Source organism: Artibeus jamaicensis, unplaced genomic scaffold (assembly GCF_021234435.1).
Source record: "Artibeus jamaicensis isolate MK-2021 breed Jamaican fruit bat unplaced genomic scaffold, CSHL_Jam_final contig_685, whole genome shotgun sequence".
Taxonomy (NCBI): domain Eukaryota; kingdom Metazoa; phylum Chordata; class Mammalia; order Chiroptera; family Phyllostomidae; genus Artibeus; species Artibeus jamaicensis.
This window is the reverse complement of record NW_026521924.1, coordinates 21,775,600-21,800,204: the sequence shown is the minus strand read 5'-3', so window position 1 is coordinate 21,800,204 and position 24,605 is coordinate 21,775,600. Positions and strand designations below refer to the sequence as shown.

The following is a 24,605-nucleotide window of genomic DNA, read 5'->3' as shown; positions in this document are numbered from 1 at the left end:
AACTTGTCTTCTCTGCCACTTCATATTAGGCCCCCAATCTGTGCAACTGATTCCCACTGGCCTTCAAGCACAAAATTCCTCACTCGACTCCTCCTTCTGTATTCCCCATAGAGGTCTCAGATGCACACAGAAATTCTGGATGTTATTCTCAACTACTTTCTCTGTCTGAGCCCACATGGTCATTCTGTTCATTTTACTTCCAATGTCTCTCTCATAGCAAGTTCTTTACTATAACTGACCTTCCATAATTTTCCCAATAAGCTTCTGGCTTATAATCTGGCATTAGACTAATTCTTCCTCAGTGTATCTTCCACATTGCTAGCCAATGGATTATTTTAAAATACATATATTTATTAGTTTATCCAAAGACTATTGAGCAATTACCTCGTACCTATAGTAGGCACTGTGAACGGATGACTCCATACCCTAAATGTTATTAGCCATTGGTATTCCACTGCTTAGAAAGAGTCAAGGATCTTCCCTATGAAGTAGTCCCAACACTTTTACATGGGTAGATCCTCAGGAACAATGCTGATCTGGACTCAGTGCATCTCTCTGGTCACCCTTCTCTCCATTTGTTTTGATGTACTGTGCCTTCCAGCTGTGCTAATCTATCTGCTGCCTAAAATGGAAGAAACTTTCTTGGCCCTGAACTTTTACCATACTGTTCCATGGCCACTCAGTACCTATCTTTCACAGCTAGTACATGCCAACCGGTTTTTAAGGTGTGACTTAAATCTCACTCTTCAGCGAAGCCTTTCCATTTTTCCCATTCTAGCTCTAAGTTCCTTCGTGTACCCATCACACTGCCTACATGTCTTTAAAATTTTAATAGGAGCTGGAAGAGGTGGATAATATAGGATGGCAATAAGGAACACAAGGTTTGGGGTCAGATGGGAGCAAGTTCTGTTATTGGCTACTTGGGAGGCCTTTGTCAAGTTGCTTATCCCATTAAAACCTCAGTTTCCCCATCTGTAAATTGAGAATGTGAATATATATCTTATAGGGCTATAAACTGAATTTAAATGAGCTCATTATATAATGTGTCTATCTTAGAGTAAATGTTGAATAAATTTATAGCAATTGTTATTATTGCCATGTCACTGCTATTATTATAGAATGGCTCATCACATGTTATTACAATTATTTTTGTGCCTCTCCAACTAGACTGCATGGTCTTACAGTACAAAGACCACATCTATTTTTAATCTCTGTTTATTCAGTATAAGGCCTTACTTAGCATAAGGCCTTATTTATATTAAATGCTCAATTAACATTTGCTAAAAAATTTATATGGAAATTCACGGGTACTTCAAACTCAACATATAAGGAAGCCAAAACCATTAGCTTCCCCCCAAATATGTAAAGTGTCTAAAATAGTTCTTGCCATGTAATTATTGGTAAAATAATAAGTAAATTACATCATAGTTTAAATTAATTCAGCTAAACACATTGATGAGTCACTCTCTTGACCATGTGTAAGGGTTACAAATATGAACTTCTGTGGGAGCTGAGATGTTTGATTAAACTGCTTAAGTCAGAGATTTCATAAATATCCATTTTTTTAAAAAGCCATATAAACCACATATTCTCCAGATTTTATCTTTAGGAAACTAGACCATAAGCCACTCATATAACTTAAACTTAGCTCTTGGTACCTGCTGGTTTGAAGAAAGGAGGAACATAGAGATGTTTGACTGCTACCTTGCTCAAGAAAGACCTGTGGTTGATTTATGTATGTTTTAAGATCCAAGGTAAAATATAATTCCTACATTCCATAAAACATGACTGCAATCATGTGTTCTATGTCCTCTTGACCTTACCTCATCAAAGGTTAGTCCCAAACTCTGCACTCCTAACCACAGGCTGGTGATACATCCAAGAGCCTCTCCATTTCTCAGGTTGGTCTGTACACTGTATGCTATTATTTTCAGTGCCATGCCTATACTAATTATGTTTCTCTACAGCACGCTGCTGCAGGCATGCATCATCTTCCATTGAGTACACGGACATAGGACTGGGCCTTTTCTTGATATATCCTCCCAATGGCTTAGAAAGAAGCCTGTCATGTTGTACTATGTAGCTAGAGTAAGGGTTTTTTTTTCCTTTTCTTTGTTTTTCAGAATTGAGGAAAGAAAAAAGATAGGTCCACCTGGTCCTTGATATATGTAAGAAAAATATGTAGTTTTTCTCAAAATACATAAAGTTCCTAGAACAGTGTCAAACACATAGAAGTTACTAGAACAAGCCTGCCTTTGAGTTGAGATAGAGCGTAGATGGCATCATAATCTTATTTGCCATTAGACCTTCACATATGCTACCTTTTGTACCTGCTGTCATGAGACAGCTGACTTGAACTCCTACCCCTACTACCCAGTATATATATATATATATATATATATATATATATATATATATATATATATAAAATTTTGGTTGAGATTTTTAACTTCTGAAAACTTGAATTTCTGAATAGACATGACAGCATTTAAACTGTGCAGCACTAGGTCAGAGACTGAAATGAAATTTTTGTTTATAGAGATAGACTTGTATGGTGCGATTTTACTCATTCATTCATCATTCCAAAAACAGTTCTTGACTCTTCTATGGCTCAGGCCTTCTGTTAGACACCAGTGACAAAAATGGTGAGTGAAAGCAGACACAGACATCCTTTTACTATACAGCACAGGAGTTGGTAACGTTTTTCTGTAAAGGACTAGTTAGTAAATATATTAGGCTTTGCAGGTCATGTAGTCTTTGTTGCAACTACTCAACTCTGCTGTTGTAGTGTAAAAGTAGCCATAAACACTATGTAAATGAATGAGCATGGCTGTGTTCCAATAAAACTTTATTCACAAAATGGGCAGAGGGCAAGAATTGGTCTGTGAGCCATAGTTTGCCGACCCCTGGTCTAGTGTGATAGATAGAAGGCAACTAAGCAACCACACTAATAAATAAAAATAACCTGGTTCAACTAAGGATGCTCACATGGGTTGAGATCTGAAGGATTTGGGCATTTAGAAAAGAAAGAGAAATGGGGAATATAATATAAGGTGGAGGTGGAGAGGTTGGCAGGGACCAGAACATGCAGGACCTGCAGGCTATATTCAGGGTCTTGTCTTTGTCCTCAGACATGGAAAATCCCTGGTAACTATTCATGTTTACCTTTTCCTCTATACCTTCATGTAGTTTGCCACCTACACGGAGACTGCTGACTATGAATGTGGACCTCCTATCAAAGGTGCTCACACAAGGAAAATGTCCATGATCACTCTGAGTGCAGTTACAGCCTTCTCCTGCCTCCTCCTCATGAATAGTAAGAGGAAAATCCAGTCTTAGAGAAATCAAGCTTGCTTTCAGTGCTTCTCTCTGGAATCTTGAGCCTCAGAACCCCCACTGCCCAGGCCTGGGCTCCCTTTTTGCTCTCTGCTGGCTCCGGGCATCCTCATCCTGCGATGGAGGATCTAGACTCTAGATTCTAGAGGCACAGCAGGTGTGGCCTGGGACATGTTCTTCCTCATGGTATCCCCTGGGGTAGCACTCTGCTCTTTCTGCTTTATTTTATGTAGCTGTGAGATAAATGGCATCTTTTCTACCCACCTCAAAGTGCTACACTAAATTGGAAAAGTACATTTTTCTTGTGTGTGTGTATGTGTGTGCGTGGATGTTGGTGCTGAGTAAAATGGTAAGTTCCAAAGCAGTTGGTACTGTCTTCTGATTAAGAGCACGGGTCTGGAGCCAAATTTGTTGGATTCAGATCCTACCTGTTCCACTGTATTAGGAAGAATCATGGTCCTGCAAAGATACCCACATTCAAATTCCTGGACCCTGTGATTATCTTGTGTTTTATGGCAAATGGAGGTTAAGGTTGCAGATGGAGTTAAGGCTGTTGAACAGCTGACCTTGAGATGTGGAGATTGCCCTGGATTACCCTGATGGATTCAGTGTAATCACCAGTCTTTAAAAGTGGAAGAGGAAAATAGGAGGTCAGGATACCTTGATTCAGCCCAGTGAGACCAGAGTCAGGCCTCTGACCTACAGAACTGTGGCAATGAGCTTGTGTTGGTTTAAGCCACTAAGTTCATGGTAATTTGTCATAGCAGCAGTAGAAATCTAATATACCCACTTACTCCTTCATGCCTCAGTATTCTCATGTGTTCAGTGGGGACAATTAGATAACCTACTCGACAAAGATAAGAGTTAAGCAAGGCAATAGATGTATAACACTTAGCACACAGCATGATATGTGGTAAATACCTGATAGTATTAGCTCTGTCCCTTAGTTCATTGTGTTCATTTGTGTTCAAAGTCAAAAAAAATGCCTGCTTTTTCTCAGAGGCTACAGATGTTCTTCCTGAGCCAGTTGGCTACAGTTTGCCTAAGACACTTGGAGGCCTGGGTCCATTTAATTCTTGTGGTCCTAGCAGCCCCACAATATCTTGCAGAACTTAGCTGTGTCTCCAATGATTGACCTAGACCAAACTACACACACTCCTGTTGAAGTGAAAAAGTGTGAGCCCTGGCAACCTGTTTTATCATCCTTTAATGGGGTTGCTACTTTTCTGAGAAGTAAAATAAAATAAAATTCCTGGATGAACAAATCTACAGCTCTTTAGAGTATCAGTATGCTTTTCAGCATACTGCAGTCCATACTATTCAAATTATTAACAAATAAGGATTACTATAAATTATTAACTATTTGCCAGGGGAATGATTTGCATATTTTAAAAAAGCCTCTTCGTATTAGATTTTTAAAACTCCTTCTCTCCTTGTGAATCATGAAGGATTATTGGGATGACAGTTTTGTTTTTTTTTTTGCTTGGCTTTATGATGCTCATTTGGAGGTAGGAAGCAGTCATTGCCTGAGCTTGTGCTGGGAGTCTGGCTCCCTGCCCTGGAGTCCTCTTTTCCATGCACATGGGTGAACATGCTCAGGCCTGTGGCCTCAGACCTGCCCAGGCACACATCCCTGCTCTGCCCCTGAGCCGGGAGTCTGGAAGGGACTGGCTCATTGGCAATCAGAAGAGAGGTGGATCTCTCTGGGGCTGTTGCCCTTCACATCTTTCCTGAGCCCAGTGGAGTCTGCCCCCATTATAGTCTCCATATTTCCTCCCATTTCAGTTCTGCTGTGCTGCGCCCTCTGTGCCCATCTTCTAATCTGGACTTCATACTCTGCTCCTAAATGATGTGCCCTGAAGATAATTTCTCACAGCCCTGCCCAGCACTGTGCAACCCTGTCCTTATATTCCCAGCCACTGACTCTTCATCTAGCTTCACAGACCCTAAAACCGAATGTCTTCTCTTGCCTGAACCTTCCAATAGGGGCAAATGAGAAAGAGTGGAATTGGTTCACGGAGATACTTCATGGAAAGTGACCCTGCACCAGTATTTATTTGAGTTGTGGGGGATACATCAATAGGCCAGGCATTGGCTTGACCTCTCTTTGAAAGGTGAATGTCTGGGTTGATACTCGACTGATAACATAAATAATAAGGTCACAGCTCATTTTTTCACCCCTAAAAAGGAATTGCTCTTCCAAAACCCCAGAGGAAAGTGGAGTCTGGGTTTTTGATTATACGTTTCATTGCAATGCAGTGATGTAATGTCATACATGATAGAACTAGGGAGCTGGGCTTGGATAGAAGTCAACTGAAGCTTGCAGGCTTAATCCAGGCTTGGGTATTTCAAATTTGTCCAGCCATGATTTCTGGGGCAAGTATTTGAGGTTAGAATAGCTTATGAGTAACACGGACCATTGGTTAGTTTCGTTTGCAATTCAATGGGCCTCTGCAAAGGAAACTTTGCTCATATGGTTTGGAAAGTGTCATTTGGAAGGGAAAACTGAGTTAATCGCTACGTCTTGAGAATTTTGTGGGGGAGGCTTTTCTCTGTCATTGTATTGGAGCATGAATTGATGTGAACAAGTAGAGAGTCTCTTAAATATGGTGAAGGGCCTGGCATGTTTGGTTTTGTGGGCATTTGTGGGTAATCTCTGGTTTAACTGGGTGATTCTGGGTCAAGGAGCAGTTAGCACAAGTTCATGAAGACAAGCTTACAAAGGAAGGCCCTGTGCTTTGGGCTTGGGAGCTTGACTCTGGGAAGAGGCCTCTGTGTTTTTACCATCATGCATCACACTCTGGCTCCTTCTTGAAGGTGTTGCTCTTGAAAGGCACAGGCCCCTTTGCAGTGAAAGTCCAGGATCGCTTCTGTGAGGAGCATATTGTTCCACTTGCATTCATTTGAGGGTGAGGTACTCTTCTAATTTTGAATAAACATTTGAGGATAAGGAAGCCTTATTGGTTCAAGGAAGAACTGAATTTTACTCCCTGATATAACCCAAAATCTTGGTCGGGTCTCACAACAGACAGTAGCTTTACAGTTATAATATAAGTAAATAATACAACAATTAATCATTTACAATACAAGAATAAACTGTTTTGCATACTTACAACTGTCAACCTATTTTTGCCCACCCTATATATGTGAATATTTAAAAAAAAATGAAATGTTCTGTCCTTTTATGTTAGTAATCCCAGCATTCACCATTCATGCATGCATTCCATAAATAATAGAGTTGCTCTAAGCAGAGTAGAAACAACGATAAGTAAAATCTGAGGGCTCAGGTTCTGCCCACATCATGCTTGCAGGCTAGCTGGGGAGCTGACTGTTCAACTAATCATAGACATAAATGCAAAGTTCTTCCTTTGCCTAGTGCTCTGGAGGGAAACTATAATCAATGCAATGAAAGACATTGTAATCTGAGGACTAGACTTGGCTTCCCCAGCAAAATGGTGTTTGAACTGCATCTTCAGTGGGAAGTGGGTAGAGGGCACAGTGGTTCTGGCCAAAGGCACAGCACATGCAAAGAGCCTGGTGTGGGAGGGAACGTGGTGTGGTCAGGGCCTTCAAGGAAGCATGGTCATAGAAGAGAGCTGAAAGGAAGCTGGAGCTGGACAAGTGATCAGGGTTCAGATGATGGAAAGCCTTTAGCTTGGCTAAGGATTTTCCAAGGCCTTGTCCTTTGCAATTCTCCTCCTCCCCACAACCTTCCTATCTTAGATGAGTTAATATTATTTAAGGTGAACTGTCTTAGGAATTAGACTGCTCATTCATTTCCTGGCTCCATAATTCTTCCTGGTATATATGGAGGCTTCTTATCCAAGGGCTACTTCTAGTTCCAAAAGTCATTTATCCTTCCCGAAGCTCCTCAAACACTAGAAAGCCTGCGTCTATCACTCTCTTTTTAATGTTATCCACAGGACAGTTCTGGGCATCCAGCCTCAAACTCTACCATAATATCTGAATCTATTTCTTTTTGGCCTCCTAAATCTCAGGCATTTCTGGATCTTGGCTTAAGAAGGATAATCAGGGAGTGGCTGTGATTATGGAGATTGACCAGGGCTGACCTCTGAGGAGAGCCAGTTGTCCCTCTGGGGAAAGACCTGGAACATTCTTCCTGCCAGCTAGTTGCCCTGCCCTAATCCCCACCAGTCTCCCTCTGGCTTTTTCTTCCCCTAATTATAACCTGAGTTGAGTCATCTGGTATAGCTAGTGGTGGTTAGGGTTTAATGTCTGCTCTAATAGTTACTTAGTCTTCGGGATAAGTAAGGAAAGTGGTGGGTTTGAAGTCGCCTAATTCTCCTCAGGACTGAGGTCATTCATAGAGGTTCATTAAGAAGACACAGAATGTCTTTTAAAACCACTAAAGAAACAAAAGTGTTCATAGTTTCCATTCAGCCATCCCCCAAATATGTCTAATTTTAATTCAGATAAGTAATCAGGACACAACATGACCACTGAATACATTGCTATACATACTAATGGAGGGGGGGTTATCTTTAATTCATCCATGTAATCTTCATATATCCTTCCAGAAAAAAGAAATATGAACAAGAAATACTCAAGCCTCCATATGTCCAAGATTTGTTTGGGTCACTAATAAAAATGTAGGCTCCTGGACCATGTCCTCTGATGATTCTGACTCATCTGGTTGGGTGATTAGACTTAAGAACCTTGAGTTCTTAATAGTCACCCCCAAATAATCCTGTTGCAGGTGGTTCATGACTATACTTTGAGAACTGGGATGGCAGCCCTCTTGCTCCTAGTATGGACTGAGAGCTGGAGATGACATATTCGGGCACTGTCCTTTTTGGGAGAAGGAAAGGATAAGAGAGCTGGAGGCTCTGCTGGACTTGACCCATGAGCTGTTTAGTCCTGTATTATGTTGCTCATAAAGTCCCCAGAAGCCACACTTTAAAGGTTCAGGTTATCTTCCATGATACCAAAAAGCGTACGAGATAGGCTATAGTCACAGGTTCTTATGACTCTGTGACTCTGATTGAGAAGCTAGGCCTGTTGATAATCTACTGCAGTAAACAGAATGTGATACATGTGAAGGGAATGTATTCATCTGCAGTATTTCTAAAGATACATAATAAAACAGCTGGGTCTGTGGGTCAAAAGTACCGGGAACAGTGAATAAGTAAAATCCATTATCTAAATAAAACCTGGTCAAAATGAGTAAGTTGTAAAAACTTACTATTTTGGAGGGTAGAAACTAATATTATTACTATTATTATATGGTTTCTTACAGAAAACAACACCAAAAACCTGTCCTATAAAGCATATTGCAGCATTTAAAGTGCTCCCAAGTATTATCTGTAAGAAACACAAGAAAAATGTCTACAGTTTTGAGGACAAAAGACTGTGATCAAGGAACCAGATCACAGGTTCCCTTGGGCTGCCTTTCACTTTCAGCAATGGCTGAAAGACAAATGTCAGTATGTCTCAGAAAAATAAACTAGTCATATAACATTTTATTTTTATTTTTTAAAAAATTACTAAATTTATTAGGCTGACATTGGTTAATGAAATTATGTAGGTTTCAGGTACACAATTTACCTGTATATTGTATTGCATGTTCACCCCCCAAAGTCAAGTCTTCTTCCATCACCATTTATCCCCTCTTTACCCTCTTCTCCCTTCCCTCATCCTTTTTCCCTCTGGTGATCACCATATTATTGTCTGTGTCTGAGGCTTTTTTTCTCACCCAGTTCCCCACCTGCTCCTCTCTGACAGCTGTCAGTTTGTTCTCCCTATCTATGAGTCTGTTTCTGTTTTGTTTGTTAGTTTGTTTTGTTCATTAGATCCCACATATAAATGAAATTGTACGGTATTTTCCTTCTCTGATTGGCTTATTTCATTTAGCATAATACTCTCCAGCTCCATTCATCCCGTTGCAAAAAGTAAGATTTCCTTCTTTTTTAAAACTGAGTAGTATTCCACTGTGTAAATGTACCACAGCTTTTTTAGCCACACATTTTAAACAGTATCCTGGGAATCAGAGAGATCAGATAAATGCAGAACTTTTCACAAATGAACACCATCATATATGATTAGATAAGTTAATAGTGTAAACATAAATGTAGCATGATTACCTGGCCCAGAATCCCATAATTTCCAGAAATATCCTGGATGTTATTTGGGCAAAAAGTGTGGGACAATGAGGGTAGATTAATACCTTTATCTTACAGGGAGAATTGACAGTTACTCATGTGTTCATTACATCTAGAAATCAGAAAGCTAAGTGTATACATGCTTGAGATAACATGGTTTCTGAGTTACTGGGGGATAATGGGGTTTAGTGTTTAGTTAGCAAATAGAAGCACAAAGGAAAGGAAACAAAATGCAAAATAGATAAAACAAAAACAAAAACAAAGGAAACTAAATAATATCAACAAAAATGAAAAACTCTAGTTGGAACAATATGCACAAAACAAATTAATTCTTTCTAAAAAGCTTTTCAACTTGGGTCAATATAAAACTGCAATTACTTGCTATTTAAAAGAAGCATAGCTAAAATAAAGATATTTCAGTAGAGTCATTTTTCAATGTTTTAAATTTGTTAAGCCAGTAGTTTTTAATTTTAGACATTTATTCCAAAAAAGACAATTTCATATGTACAAGACATGAATATATAAAAATATTCATTGCAGCTTTATATGAAATAGCAAAATAAGATAAAATGTCAAAAATTAAAAACATCTATGAAATTTTGTGTTAAAATGTAAGCATTTATAATGTAGAATGTTCTTGTCATTAAAATAGTTTTTAATATATTAGTATTAAAATAACATTAATACAAATTTAAGAAATATACTTAATATACTAACTTGTTCTTGACACATTAAGTGAAAAGAAGGGAGCCAGGTTATTAAGGTATATTTAGAATTTATCTTAGTAACTGTACCTATGTGTTAAGACCACAATATTTTAAACTTTCTTGTCATTATTTTATTCTATTTTTTAGATTTTTATTTATTTATTTTTGGAGAGAGGGGAAGGGAAGGAGAAAGGGAGAGAAACATCAATGTATGGTTGCCTCCCCTGTGTCTCCCACTGGGAACTGGCCCGCAGCTCAGGCATATGCCCTGACTGGGAATCTAATCTGTAACCCTTTGGTTAGCAGGCAGGTGCTCAATGCACTGAGCCACAGCAGCCAGGGCATTTGTCTTTATTTTTTATACTTCCATTTATTTTTTATATTTAGCATGCAGAAATTTTGAAAAATAAAAAAATAATTAAAAAATTATTATATTAAAACATTTTTTAAATATAAAAAATAAGATGTTTGTTTTCAACATGCCAGGCAGATGCAAATTAAAATTTAAAAATCAAGTGTTTCTACAAATAACCCAAATCATTGTTATTAAAAAAAGATTATTTTGTGTTTTGTATAATAGTTGAAAAATTTTGCAAAACTAACACTAGTAAAATTTGCAACAAACAGCAGCATATACAATCTGAACATTACTTGCAGGTTGATATACATATATCTTTTATAAGTTGATGTGTATAATATACATATATACATTATATATCTATATTTCTGTGCTGTGAAAACAAAGAAATATCTTTTTTATTGTTCAAAGAACATTTAAAAGTTAATTATATGTCACAGAACCTTTCATAAATAGGTATTCATAATAACAGAAGTTATCCAAGCTTTTTGACAATAGCCAAAGCTATTATCTGAGGACAATTCTTATAGTCAAGTATTTAGATTAATAAAGAACATGAATTCGTGTACTAAACTTTCAGTTCTAACATTTAGAAAAGTTATAGTCACAAACATTGAAGGGTTTAAAAACATTTTATCTAGATTGATACTTTTGAAAACAATGCTATTTTAAAATAGATAATTTTCTAGGTAATATAAATGGTTAAAATAACATTAGAAGTAATACATAGCTTTTATGGACCAAAATGCAAGGCACTTTACATGTACTACTTTAAATGCACAAAGAGGCACTTCAAGGTTAGCTTGATTTTCCTTACAACTGGTTAAAAAGTGGAGGCTGAAAGGGTGGCCAACCACCCTTGTTGCTGGACTGATATCCTGAAATGTCGGACTTTCAGTGCTAAAACCAGTAAAGTCCCAAGAAAACAAAGATGAGTTGGTCACCCAAGGCTAGTGATGTGCCCACAAACACTTGCTACTCAGTGGCATGGCCAGGAGTTGAAACCAGGTTTGTCTCATGCATCTTCCACTCTCTACCATAGTGCTCTGGAAGGTCACAGGGGAGAGATGATAAGAAACTACTCAGGCTGCAGTCATGGATGATCTTCATTTCAATGCAGGGTTGGTTAATTTAAAATGACTAAGAGTACACTTAGGTGTGGTATTTCAGATATTTTTCAGTTTAGAAATATAAAATGGGAGACCCAAGATGGCAGAGGAGTAAATGGGAGCTAGACTAACCTTCTCTCAGGACCAACCGGGAATTACAACTAAATTGTAGAAAAAGCAGCCTGAATAACCAATTGACAACTAGCTGGAGAGAAGCCTTACAACCAAGGACAGAGAGAAGAAACCACTTTACCACAATGAGCCTAGTAGGGAGTGCATAGAAAGCATGAGAAGGCTGGCTGGCTGGGTTCCCATAGGAGGCAGCTGAAGATCTGGAGAGATATATTGGCATCCAGAGTAATCTGCCTCAGAAGTGTGTGGTCTAAACCCCTAGCTGGGCTCCCCAGCCTACAGCCCCAGAGTGAGAAAGAAACCCAGAGAACATCTAGCTGTGAAAAGCGGTCGCATTCCTGTCCACCAGAGAGAGGGACTGGAGACTCAGAGAGCCTCTTAAAGGGCCAAAGCACAAAATTTTGTTTGCAGCCACTTACCCTGGGTTCTTGCAGAAGGAGGGCAGAGTGGACTAGAGGTGCTTGAGGAGAGTCTGGGGTTGGTGGCTCTGGGGAGAGAACTGAAGGAACGGGCACCAGGATCCCTGTGCTGAGTCATTCCCCATAATACAGAAGCCATCTTTCTCAGGCTGAGTACTCCTCCCAAGTGGCATCAGCCTGAGGGGAAGCAATAGTCCCACCCACAGGAATTACTGTGCCCCGTCTGTGGTGCTTAGGTTAGGCTGCTGATTGCAGCTTAAGGCTATATCACTGATTAGTTTGGCAACTAAGGTGGAAAATATGAAGAAGCAGCCCCCAAAAGAAAGAATGTGAGAATTCTCCAGAAGAAAAACAAGAAGAAATGGAGGAAAGCAATTTATCAGATAGAAAGTTTAGAGTAATGATTATAAGGGTACTCGACGGCATAAAAAAGATACAGAAACCATTAAAAAGGACCGGGCAGAAATAAAGAATGAATATCTGAAATAAATAATACAGTGGAAGGAATAAACAGTAGGTTAGATGAAGCAGAAGGTCACATCAGTAATTTGGAAGACAAGGTAGGAAAAACATCCAGCAGAGCAGCAAAAAGAAAAGAATTTTTAAAGAATGAGGAGAGCTTAAGAAACATTTTGAGTAACATGAAGTATGACAACATCCACATCATGGGAATACCAGAAGAAGAAGAGAGTGAGCAAGGGATTGAGAGCCTGTTTGAAGGAATAATAACTAAAAACTTCCCTAGTCTGGTGAAGGAAAAAGACACACAAGTCCAGGAAGCTCAGAGAGTCCCAAACTAGCTGGGCCTAAAGAGGCCTACACCAAGACATGTCATAATTAAAATGACAAGGCTTAAAGACAAGGAGAGAATCTTAAAAGCCACAAGAGAAAAGCAGGTAGTGACCTACAAAAGAATGCCAATTAGACTGTCATCTGATTACTCAACAGAAACATGTCAGGCCAGAATGGAGTGGCATGAAATACTCAAGGTGATGAGAAGCAAAGACCCACTACCAAGGCTACTTTACCTAGAAAGGCTATCATTTAAAATCAAAGGAGAAATAAGGAGCTTCCCAGACAAGAAAAAGCTAAAGGAGTTTGTTAATACCAACTCAGTACTGCAACAAATGTTAAAAAGTTTGCTCTGAGAAGAAGAAAAAAGAGATAGAAAAAAAAACAGAGGAAAATAATTTAACAATAAAATGGCACTATGTACATATCTGTCAATAATCACCTTAAATGTAAAAGGCTTAAATGCTCCAAGCAAAAGACATAGGGTAGCTGAATGGATAAGAAAACAAGACCCATATATATGCTGCTGCCAGAAGACACATCTCAGATAGAAAGATACACACAGACAAAAAATAAAGGGATAGAAAAAGATATTTCATGCAAATTGGAAGTATAAAAATGATGAGATAGCAGTATTCATATCAAGCAAAGTTGACTTCATAACCAAGGCTATAGTAAGAAACAAATAAGGACATTATATAATGATAAAGAGAACAATCCAGCAAGAGCTTATAACCCCAGTAAACATTTATACACCCAACATAGGAGCACCTAAATATGTGAAGCAAATTTTGATGGATATAAAGGGAGAGACTGACAAAAATACAGTCATACTCAGGGATTTTAAAATCCCATTGACTTTAATGGATAGGTCTTCCAGACAGAACATCAACAAGGAGACAGAAGCCTTAGATGACACACTAGATCAAGTGGATTTAATTGATTTCTTCAGAACATTTCACCCAAGCAGCAGAACATACATACTTTTCAAGTGCACATGGAATATTGTCTAGGATAGACCATGTGTTAGGACACAAAACAAGTCTCAATAAATTTAAGATGACTGAAATTATATCAAGAATATTCTTGGATCACAATGCTATGAAACTAGAAATCAATCACAAGAACACTGAAAAACATGCAAAGACATGGAAGCTAAATAACATGTTATTAAACAATGAATAGATTAATAATGAGATCAAGGAAGAAATCAGGAGATACCTTCAAACAAATGAAAAAAGGACACAATAATTCAACATCTGTGGGACACAGGGAAAGCAATCCTAAGAGGAAAATTCATAGTATTACAGGTCTATCTCAAAAAAAAAAAAAAAAGAAAGAGAAAGAAGAAAGAAAGAAAGAAAGAAAGAAAGAAAGAAAGAAAGAAAGAAAGGCTCAAATAAACAATTTAACTACATTTAAAAGAACTTGAAAAACAACAACAAACAAAGCCCAATGTGAGTAAAAGGAAGGAAATAATAAAGATTACAGCAGAAATAAACAAAATAGAGTGTAAAAAAAAAAAACAATGCAAAACATCAGTGAATCCAAGAGCTGGTTTTTTGAAAAAGTAAATGAGATTGACAAACCTGTAACCACACTCATCAAAAAACAAAAAAGAGAAAGGACCCAAATAAATAAAATCAGAAATGAACTAGGCAATTCCACTGCTGGGATTATACCCTAAGAATCCTGAAACACTAATTCAAAAGGACCTATGCACCCTAATGTTCATAGCAGTGCTATTTACAATAGTCAAGTGCTGGCAACAGCCTAAATGTGCATCAGTGAATGAGTGGATCAAAAAACTGTGGTACATTTACACAGTGGAATACTATGCAGCAGAAAGAAAGAACTCCTACCCTTCACAACAGCGTGGATGGAACTGGAGAGCATTACGCTAAGTGAAATAAGCCAGGGTGAAAGACAAATATCATATGACCTCAGTTATAAGTGAAACCTAATCAACAAAACAAATAAGCTAGCAAAATAGAACCAATGACCTGGAAATAAAGAACAAACTGACAGTAACCAGAGGGGAAGGGAGAGGGGGATAAAGAGGGAAAGAAGGGGAAGGGTCAAGTCAAGGACCTGGCATGAAGGACTCAAGGATAAAGACAGCGGGAGGGTGGGCAGGACCGAATGTGGGAGGTGGGTAGAGAAGGGGAGAATAATGGGGGGAAAATGTAGGCAACTGTAATTGAACAACAATAAAAAAATGAAAGAGGATAAATAACAACTGACACCAAAGAAATACAAAAGATTGTAAGAAAATATTATGAACAACTTATATAGCAACAAAGTGGACAACATGGATGAAATGGATAAATTTCTAGAAACATACAATCTTCCAAAACTAAATTAAAAAGAATCAGAGGATATGAATAGACAGATTATACCTAGTGAAATTGAAGCAGTAATAAAAAAATTCTAACAAACAAAAGCCCTGGACCAGATGGCTTTATGGGAAAATTTGACCATACATTCTTAGTAGCAGTAAAGTTTCCTGAACCAAAAGAACAGTAGTATCTCTGGCAGTGGTTCTCAAAGTGGGTCCCAGGACAAGCAGCAACAGTACTGTAGGGTAGCTCGTCAGAAATGCAACTTTGCAGGCTCCATCCTAGCCTTACTGAATCAACAATTCAGGGGTGAAGGCAGCAAAGCTGTAAAAAGACCTCCAGGTGATTCTGATGTTTGCTAAAGATTTAGAACTACTGATTTGGGGAGAGGGGCTGAGTATTGGGATGCTTCCAAAGTTTCTCAGATTCCACTGTGGACCCAGGGATGAGAACCACAGCTATAGATCTCAGAACAACGGTTCTCAACCTTGGCTGCAGATTAGAGACACCTGGAGAGCTTTTAAAAGTCCAGATGCCCAGGTGGCTGGGCTGATTACATAGGAATCTCCCGGGTGGCTTAGTTTTCAAATCTCCCTAGACGACATCGTTATTAATGTCAAGCTAAGACTGAGAACCACTGCCTTTAGCCCTCCAAGGTTGCAGAATTCCACAGTGAAGGTACCAGGTGTGCTTCCTTACTGCCAATGGCAGAGATTTTTTCCATGAATATGGGCCCTTAGACTTGCAAATGGAAAAAAGTAACTGAACTACACTCTGGGCCCGTCAGTTACCTGATCTGCTTAGGATATGTTTGTTGAGAGTGAGTCTATGGAACTTTCTAGAAAGTCAGGTGGGGATATATCCTGTGGGACCATCAGACTCCTTTGGGAGTCTTAGACATCTGCAGGGGGAAAGAAAGTCAACAGGTATATCATAAAAGGTGAAAGCAATTTTTTGGTGAAACGACAGGATTGTTATGAGGGTGTTCCCAGACCTGCCCTTTGCAGTGAATATTCCAGGGCATCGATCCCTGATTTGGATACAGTCATGGGCCTCCTCTGGACTCAGTCCTTCTGGACAGTGGACATCAACTTCATGGGCCAAACTTCCCATTTGCATTTCTGAAAATAATGTTTAGTGTTTCCCCCAAGGCTAGTAAGCAGTGACGATAGGAAAAAAAACCCCTTTTTATTTTTCTTTATTTTTGTACGGGAGGTCATGAAAACTCTTGAAAAGGAACACTGTCTGAAGTGAATTCGCATTGGGCCATGCTGCAGCAGAGAATAGAAAGTCCTGGAACTCAAACCCTTTTTATTTCTTTTACTATCCAACCTGTGAATTTCAAAAATAACAAGTCATTATAAAAGTGAAACATAAGATTCTTCGCACCCACTGTTTTAATCATTTTAAAACCTTCCATAACTTGAGGTGACTAAAACATTTCTTTTTAATAGTTAATGCTCACTGCATTATTAGTACTTTCTGAACATAAAATAAGACAGCATGAATATTATGTTCTAGGATCCAAGTGTGGGAGGTATTTTGTATTTCTTCACTCAGCACAGGCTGTGTGTTAAGGACTGGAGGTCTGGAGACTAATAACACATTATTCCTGCTTTCAAAGAGCTCACAGTCTGAGATGATTAGTGTGACGGAGTGTATGCCGTGAGAGGGAATATACACCAGAAGGGTGCACTGACCAATTTGGCAGGGCCAGGGAGTGAGCAGGAACCATGAGAAGCTACTGGGACAGAGACTTGACCGGAATCAAAAAGGGCAGCAGGAACCAGCAAGCAATGCTTCATGAGATACACTGTGTTATTTAATCTTTAGGACAACTCTGTGAAGTAGGCATCATTAGTCACAACCAGGCACCAGGTTAGTGTCATGGAGCAAGTTTTGTGGGAGGACATCTCACTAACTACCCTATATGAAGGTTATTTCATTTTATATGTAATATATCATATTTGATATATTTATATATATAGGACAGCATGTATATATATGTGTTATATATATGTAATAAACTCACCTTTATACAGGCTAACTGGTTTAAATAACCAAGTAATAACATATACACTGTTTTATATATGTATTTATAAAATAGATTTTTATAAAATATATGTATAAAGGGGGAAATGAGACAACTACAAAGCATAATTAATAAAATATATTTTAAAACAAAAATAAATTATATGTATAAAATATATTGTATAAATATATGTACAATATAACATATAGTACATAATACAAAGTTTATTGTACTGTGTACATATAATCATATGTATGTATAATATATGCATATATATTACATATATATAATAGTCACTATATACACATAGCACAGCATGTTCCTAGGGTCTGACTCTGGGCTGTACACTTCCTTCTGTTTTTAGCAGCATGCCAAGAGATGAACCCGAGCTCTGGACTGAAATAATCTCTTAGTTGATGTTCCCACAATCAACTAATTTGAACAAAGTTAGTTCAAACGCTGAGAAGGAGTGCCTGAGAGTGCCGGAGGAGCCGTGGCCTGGGTGTGCAGAACCTACATGAGATTTGTGAGGACGATGCAACTGTCAACTGAACACTGAGTCCTTGTACACAGGACCCGTTGTGCCTTGGTGAACCTGCCCAGCGGGAGATACTTCTGACCTGAGTGGAGTGTTTCAGCGTTAACAGGTAAGGATGCTTGGCAAAGTCTCTGTGTCCTTTTATGGACTTCGACCTCATGTCTCTTTTACTAGAACAGGGTGGATATACTTGTATATATTTGAGGCAATGCAAACACCTGTTGTCAGAGACCTACTGGCTTAGAAGACCTAACAAGGTGTCCTTGGAAAAGCCACATAACTTGCTTTCCATGCCTCTCTTTACTTGCTGACAGGGTGACTATCCCTCTGGCAAAGCATGACTGTGCAGCTCACATGATGATGTGGGCAATTAGAAGATCCTTTTGAAATTGTTCCCTACCCCCATCCTTCCCTTCACAGGTCAAGACCATAATCCCCTCAGGTTTCATCTTTCTGATGCCTTCTTATGTTTACTCTAAACCATAATAATTCACCTAAAAATGTATCCTTTACTTCTGAGATTTGATTTTGGCCCTGGGATAAGCTGAATGTTCTGGTTAATACTGCAAATCGGACAGGTGGTCATTAAGATTTCTGCCTTAGAACTGAAATCAGTGAAGTATTGACTTATTTATAAAATCAGCAATTACTCTCTGAAGTGAGATGCCTTTCTCACATGCTCAAATCTAAATTTGGCATGCAAACAAAATATAAAGCTTTTAAAGCAAAATAAGTCTATAAATGTTGTTCATCATGCCCCTTCCCAGAACCAGGTAGAAGACCATATTGCATGCTAGAAAAATGGAAGAAAAAAAAAGACAATGTATTGTTGGCTTTCCTTGGAATTCTAAATATGTAATTTGAATTACTCTAATAATTCAAAATTTCAAAGGTCCATTTTATTTCAAAGAAAACCTCTTAGGCTAATTTGGGGTGAAAAGGGCCGCTCTTTCTGGCCAGGCATCCCAAAGCATGATTTATTCTTGCAGCATTTCTATGAGATGTTTTTTTTCTTCTTCCAAATTTTGTGGAAATGCCAAGCCTCTTTCTTCAAAAATTCAATGCAATTTGGCTCAGAAATAGAAGGCAGGGGAATAGGATACCAGTTATTTAATTCCACACTGCTACTCTCACCCCTGCCTAACCTTTTATTTAAAAGATTTAAAACTAATTTTCCATATAGAAACATTTTACCTTTTGATGTTTTTGGATATTCCTTAAAACCTCCTCTAAGGCACTGCAATGTAATATAGTATTCACAGGTGAAAACTACTTACTCTTTGAAAACAGCATTTCTTTTGGCTCAGCCAAAAATACAGGAATGTTTTCACTTTCCACTAAAGAGAAAAATGATTTCATGAAGTAAGTCTCACCTTTGAGGAATAACATCAAAATGTCAACTTCTAGCTTTGAGAAGTCACCAGCTGTAAGTTAATATTTGTGCACAGCCCCATGTCTGAATCCTAAAACCTTGCTAAGCTCATCAGACATCTGATACGTGTGGTAAACCCAGTGGCACGGTGCTATTGGAAAGAGCTGGGTGGATTTTGATCTGCTCAGAATAACTGTGTCTTGGAAATACCACGCAAACTCTGAGTCTCAGTCACCATGTCTTGAAAATGGGCCCGCCATCCTCTGTTCCCTCAGATTCTGTAATGACAAAGTAACAAACCAGGCAGAAAGCAGACCCTCCACCCACGCTGAGGGCCCTCTCCTTCACTGCCCCCCTCATTTCCCAGATCCAGAGCCAGCTCATAATTTTGTTTCAGCATTTATGGTAGAAAGAATCATGGCCCCTCAATGATATCTTCATTTCTGAAGCCTGGAAATACATTGCCAGACATAGCAAGAGAGATTTTGCAAATGTGATTACATTAAGGACCTGTAGGTGAAACATTGTGCTGGACTATACAGAGGAGCCCAGTGTAACTGTGCCAGGGTCCCTATGGGTGGAACGAGGAGCTCAGACAGAGAAGATGCAATTCTGTTGCCCTCAAAGATGAAGAAAGGAGCCATGAGCTAAGGAATGCCAGTGTTCTCTAGAAGCTGGAATAAGCAAGGAAATGGATTGTCTCCTGAGCCTCTGAAAGGAACACAGCACTGATAACACATTTATTTTAGCCCAGTGAGACCCATCTCAGACTTGGGGCTTTCAGAGCTGTAAGATAATACAGTTGTTTTCCTGGAGGCCACTAAGTTTGGACTGATGTGTTACAGCATGCATAGGAAACAAATGCAGAATTTTTGCAGAACCATGTCCCAGTGGCTGGGCGGGAAGTGCTTTGAGTAGCTGAAAAAGTGCTTCTAACCATTGGCTATCTATCTCCTGAAAGGACTCAGTGGAGGCCAGTGGAGTAATGATCATTCCTCTTCCTCAGACAAAAGGTTGAAGCTTCCAGAGCAGAATGAGCAGGTTGATGTAGACCAAACATTTTAGCACCGTTTCCTTTTTTCCCTCATGAAAAGGCATTTTGTATTTGAGCGGAATCATGTAAATGTACCTTCTTTCTGAGAATACGATCCTACAGATAGTTACAATGCTCACTTTTCAGACTCCTAAGACACTGACGGCCCCTAGTTTCTGAGAAAGTTTGAGCTCATGATTTTGTGTCGCTGTTTGCAACAAATCCTTGCTGAATCTGAGGCAAAGCCATAAAACATGACCCCTGGAACTTTATACCTCTCAGGGGAGGTGTTTGATCCAAAACAAATTCAAGCGAAACCCTTTGGATTTGTGCTTAAACACTGAACTGCGGCTATTTCAAGGGGGTAGTTTCGTAATTTTGAGGTCCAGCAAACCCTCTGTGTTCTCATCCAGAGACAGAAAGAGAAAGACCAAGAAATAGGGTAAAAGAGAGAGAGAAGAGAGAAGAAGTGAGGGGAGGTGAGCAGAGGGGAGGAGAGGGGAGGGGAGGGGAGGGGAGGCCAACTTGGGACAAGAGGAAACAAAAATCCTTTGCTATATTGTTGGACCAACCAGAGTGAACATCTGTGATATGCTTATTTGGACACCCTATCATTTGAACTTGAAACATTTCTATTAAATGCTAAAGAAAGTGTTAGAATGTCCAGTTAGCGATGAGATGGTGGAGCAGAGAAAGTGTCATTTGCCTGGGTGGTCCCTCAAATTTCTCTTGCCTTTTAGCCAGTGATAGTTATTTTAATAATAGCTCAGAGACCAAGAGGCATCTCCCTCTCCTTCTTCATGACCAAATTGTGAGGAAGTCCCCAATATCTTTCTCATGTCTCTGGAGTCTATGTGTGATGATGGCAAGAGTGTGTCCTACTGAGGGTAGATTTGAATAACTAAGACCTGCCTGCAGATCTCTGAGAAATCTCTTGCAGGAACATAAAAATCAGACTGTTTATGTTTGGCTCTGAGGGACACAGAAAAGGTGAGAGACAGAACGCTCAGTATAAAGCAGAGTTCTCTAATAGTCAGGGTTTGGAAGAGGATTCTGCGTTGTTGGTAATCTGGCTGGAGCTAAGGATTCTGAAGCCTATCTTGGTGCTCTGAGTGATGCATGCAATCTGCCATGGCTTTAGGGTTAGACAATGTCTTCACAAGTCACATATCTGTTAAACCTACTATAGATACAATTAAGGCAGTTTTAAGTTTCTGGAGACTGGAGATACATAAAGGTGTGATGACTATTTGCCAATGATGTTATAGAGAGCATTCAAAATACTAAATGGGGGATTAGGTACAATCGTTTATTCAACCTGTTAGCAAATGTTCTTTAAGCCCACTACATTCAATGATCTAGGCTGGATCATTGAATTAAAAAAATATCTGCCTTAAATATTTAAAACTTTGTTATTCTATTAATTTTGGTATAGATGGCAAAGGAGAATCATTAAGTAGATGTAGGAGTCACATTCTTCATGCCATGGAAAATGTAGAAAAAAAGTTAACAAAGTAATAGATCATTTTTAAAAGTCAGTAACAACAACAATAATATTGCCATCTGGGTCAGGCATGTGTATGTTGCATGTAACTTAATCTTTCAACAAAACTTTATAGAAATTATGATTACCCTATTCCTCATACATGGAAATTGGTACTCAGAGGTATTGCATAAATTGCCCAAGATCACAGACCTAGTAATACCTGGAGTGAGTGTTCTGTCCAGTTCTTCCCACATACATAGGGAGGTAACAAGTTAGCATGTTGTTTCTTACCTGTGACATTACAGAATGGTAGAAATGGAACTATAGCAATTATACTTAATTATTTGGAAGCAAATGGAGTTCCCTTCCAAAATAAGTTAGCTGCAAGTTTCATTTTATAAGTGGAGATTTGCAGACTCTCATCCGGGATAAGCTTAGTGACAAGTAGCTGGCACCTGGTGCTTGCAAAAGTTAAGGCAAATTGATTCAAATACAAAAAAAAAACAAAAAACTGGTTCTTAATGCTGACATGTGGTTGATGATTTAAGAAGCTCTCAATTAGCTAAAGGTAGGATTATTTCTGATGTGCCAGCACCTGAGGAATTCTTGGAAGATGCAGCAGAGGGGGAAACCATCCTGAACATACTCACAAAATCCTGATTCAGGCACTTCCATGCACTTCAACTTGTTCACTTCCTCAATGGCCTGAAAGGGTCAATGCTACTAACTCCATTTTTGCAGGAAAAAAAAACCATTGAAATTTAATATTTTGTTCCAGATCATGCAGATTATTAGACTATTGAAGGCGGTTATTTGGTCAAAGGCTGGCAATTTACACATAGCTATGCATTTATATAATATGGCAACTCAAAATGCTTTTCTGGGCTACACTGTTGTTCTAACCATCCCTTTGTAAGAGTATTGAAGGGGAAAGATGCTCTGAATTCCAAGCAAAAGATGTTGAAAGATGAAGATCTGGTGTGCTGGTTAGAACCAGCTTTTCTTTTTTTGGACTGATTAGATCCATATCAACCCTATGGTGAAGAAAATCAAACATCAACCACTCCACACTGAACCCTGTGTCAATGAATCTGTGGTGAGAGCCCTGGGAACTACTGAGTAGTGATGATGTGTGGATTTATATACCCAGACACTGGAGCCAGCTCCCTCTAGTCTGAGTTCCATCCCTATGGACTCTATCCCAGGGTTGGGCAGGAAAGGAATCTATAGGCAAGGAAGTAATGAAAAATCCCTACATGAGCTTTGGTTCTATGCCATATTCTTCCCCAGAGGGTGACACTGAGGAGCAACTGCTGGGCCACATGTGCCAGGAGAGGGTCCCCTGTGAAGGTGTGCCTCTTTTTGGCTGTGACTGCCTTCGTATAGAGTATCCCTGTTTGGCACAGAAGGTGCTTCTCACATTCCCAGTCCTTTCTAAGAACGCATCTCTGCTAGGGGAAGAGGACTTGGGAGCCTCAGCCAAGGGAGGCCTGCTCCCTCAGAAAGCCTGAGAAGCCACAGTTCTTTCCTAAGGCTGTATATGGAAAAGACATCAGGCCAGGTTCTGCTCTAGAGCAAGGCCACATCAGAGCTCTGGCCTTGACTGTAGCCGATGGATCTGCACTGGCCCCTCTGCCTCGGGCTGCCAGTCACTCCTCACTCCCCACTCTCCCCAACCAGAAGCAATAATTTAAAACAGCAAAGTCCCTGGGCTTTAAAACCTCAGGGAGGCCAGGAACTGAGAGGGGTTCAAAATCTAAGGAGAAAGGGACATTTAAGAAAGGCAAAGTTTGCAGCTCAAAGCCAGCGAAAGCTCATTTAGTCACAGTTTATTAGAACGCCAAATGAAACCACAAGCGGGGACTAGCCCCGTCCCATTTTAAATGGCCTTTCCATTCCCTTTGTCCTGGTTAAGTGACTTCGTTAAAATGAAATTGTTTGTGAAATGTCCCGCCCTAATTTTATAAAAGCACAATATTTTCTATAGTTTTCCTTAAGTATTGAACTTTGAATATTGACTTCTATTTTGGGTCATTTGCTTTACATTCACTTATTATTGCATTATTATTGAATATTTTCATTGCCTAATGAAAATGTTGTTTATTGCTATTGCATTTATTATCATTATCTATAAAAATATGAGCTGTCACAGTAGTAACAGTAGTGGTGATGGCAGGTTTGTGTGTTCTAGGTTTGGACTTAAATTCACACCCAGTTGCTTGTCACAGTGAGCTGAAATGCACTCGGTAAATGTGCTGGCTTCTTTGTACAGGTGCACAGTGTAGATACATAGAATATTTTGATTCTAAATCACCTATCTACATCTCCTTAACCTTAGGTCCTACCCTAATACCACTTTGAAAAGATAAATAAAAAACTACTATATGGACATTGCAAATAAACAAAAGAATATAAAAGGATGTAAAGTAAAAAGTAAAGGTTTCTATTCTTCCCTAAATTTCTATTCCCTCTAGGTAACTATAAGCATCAGTTTCTTACCTGTTCTTACATGTTCAGTACTTACTCTACCACACACAAATGTTTCTCATAAACAAATGGATAATTTATATACACGTACAGACACATACATACAGAGATACTCATGATTCTGTGGCTTGGTCTGTTCCCCTAATGCACACCATATTTTGGAAAACGTTATCAACCCATATGCATGTTTTATCCTTTAAAATAAATTCCTAGTACTTAATTGTACACATGTATTCTAAAGTATTTAACTAATATTCTGTTTCTTAAGCTAGAAATGATGGGACCAGAGATGTATATCTTTCTCACTGTATAAGGATATCTATAGAATAATTTCTGCTTTTTTTAT

General features: G+C 39.0%; 1 long non-coding RNA gene across 2 annotated transcripts in view; it reads left to right on the top strand.

Annotated features, from left to right (window-relative positions):
* Window positions 1-24,605, top strand: part of LOC128628313 (uncharacterized) — a 75,275-nt gene that overhangs the window by 31,203 nt on the left and 19,467 nt on the right. For both annotated transcript variants that reach the window (XR_008392667.1, XR_008392666.1), the window contains exon 2: window positions 17,708-17,990. This is a non-coding gene — a long non-coding RNA (uncharacterized LOC128628313). The remainder of the gene's footprint in view (window positions 1-17,707; window positions 17,991-24,605) is intronic.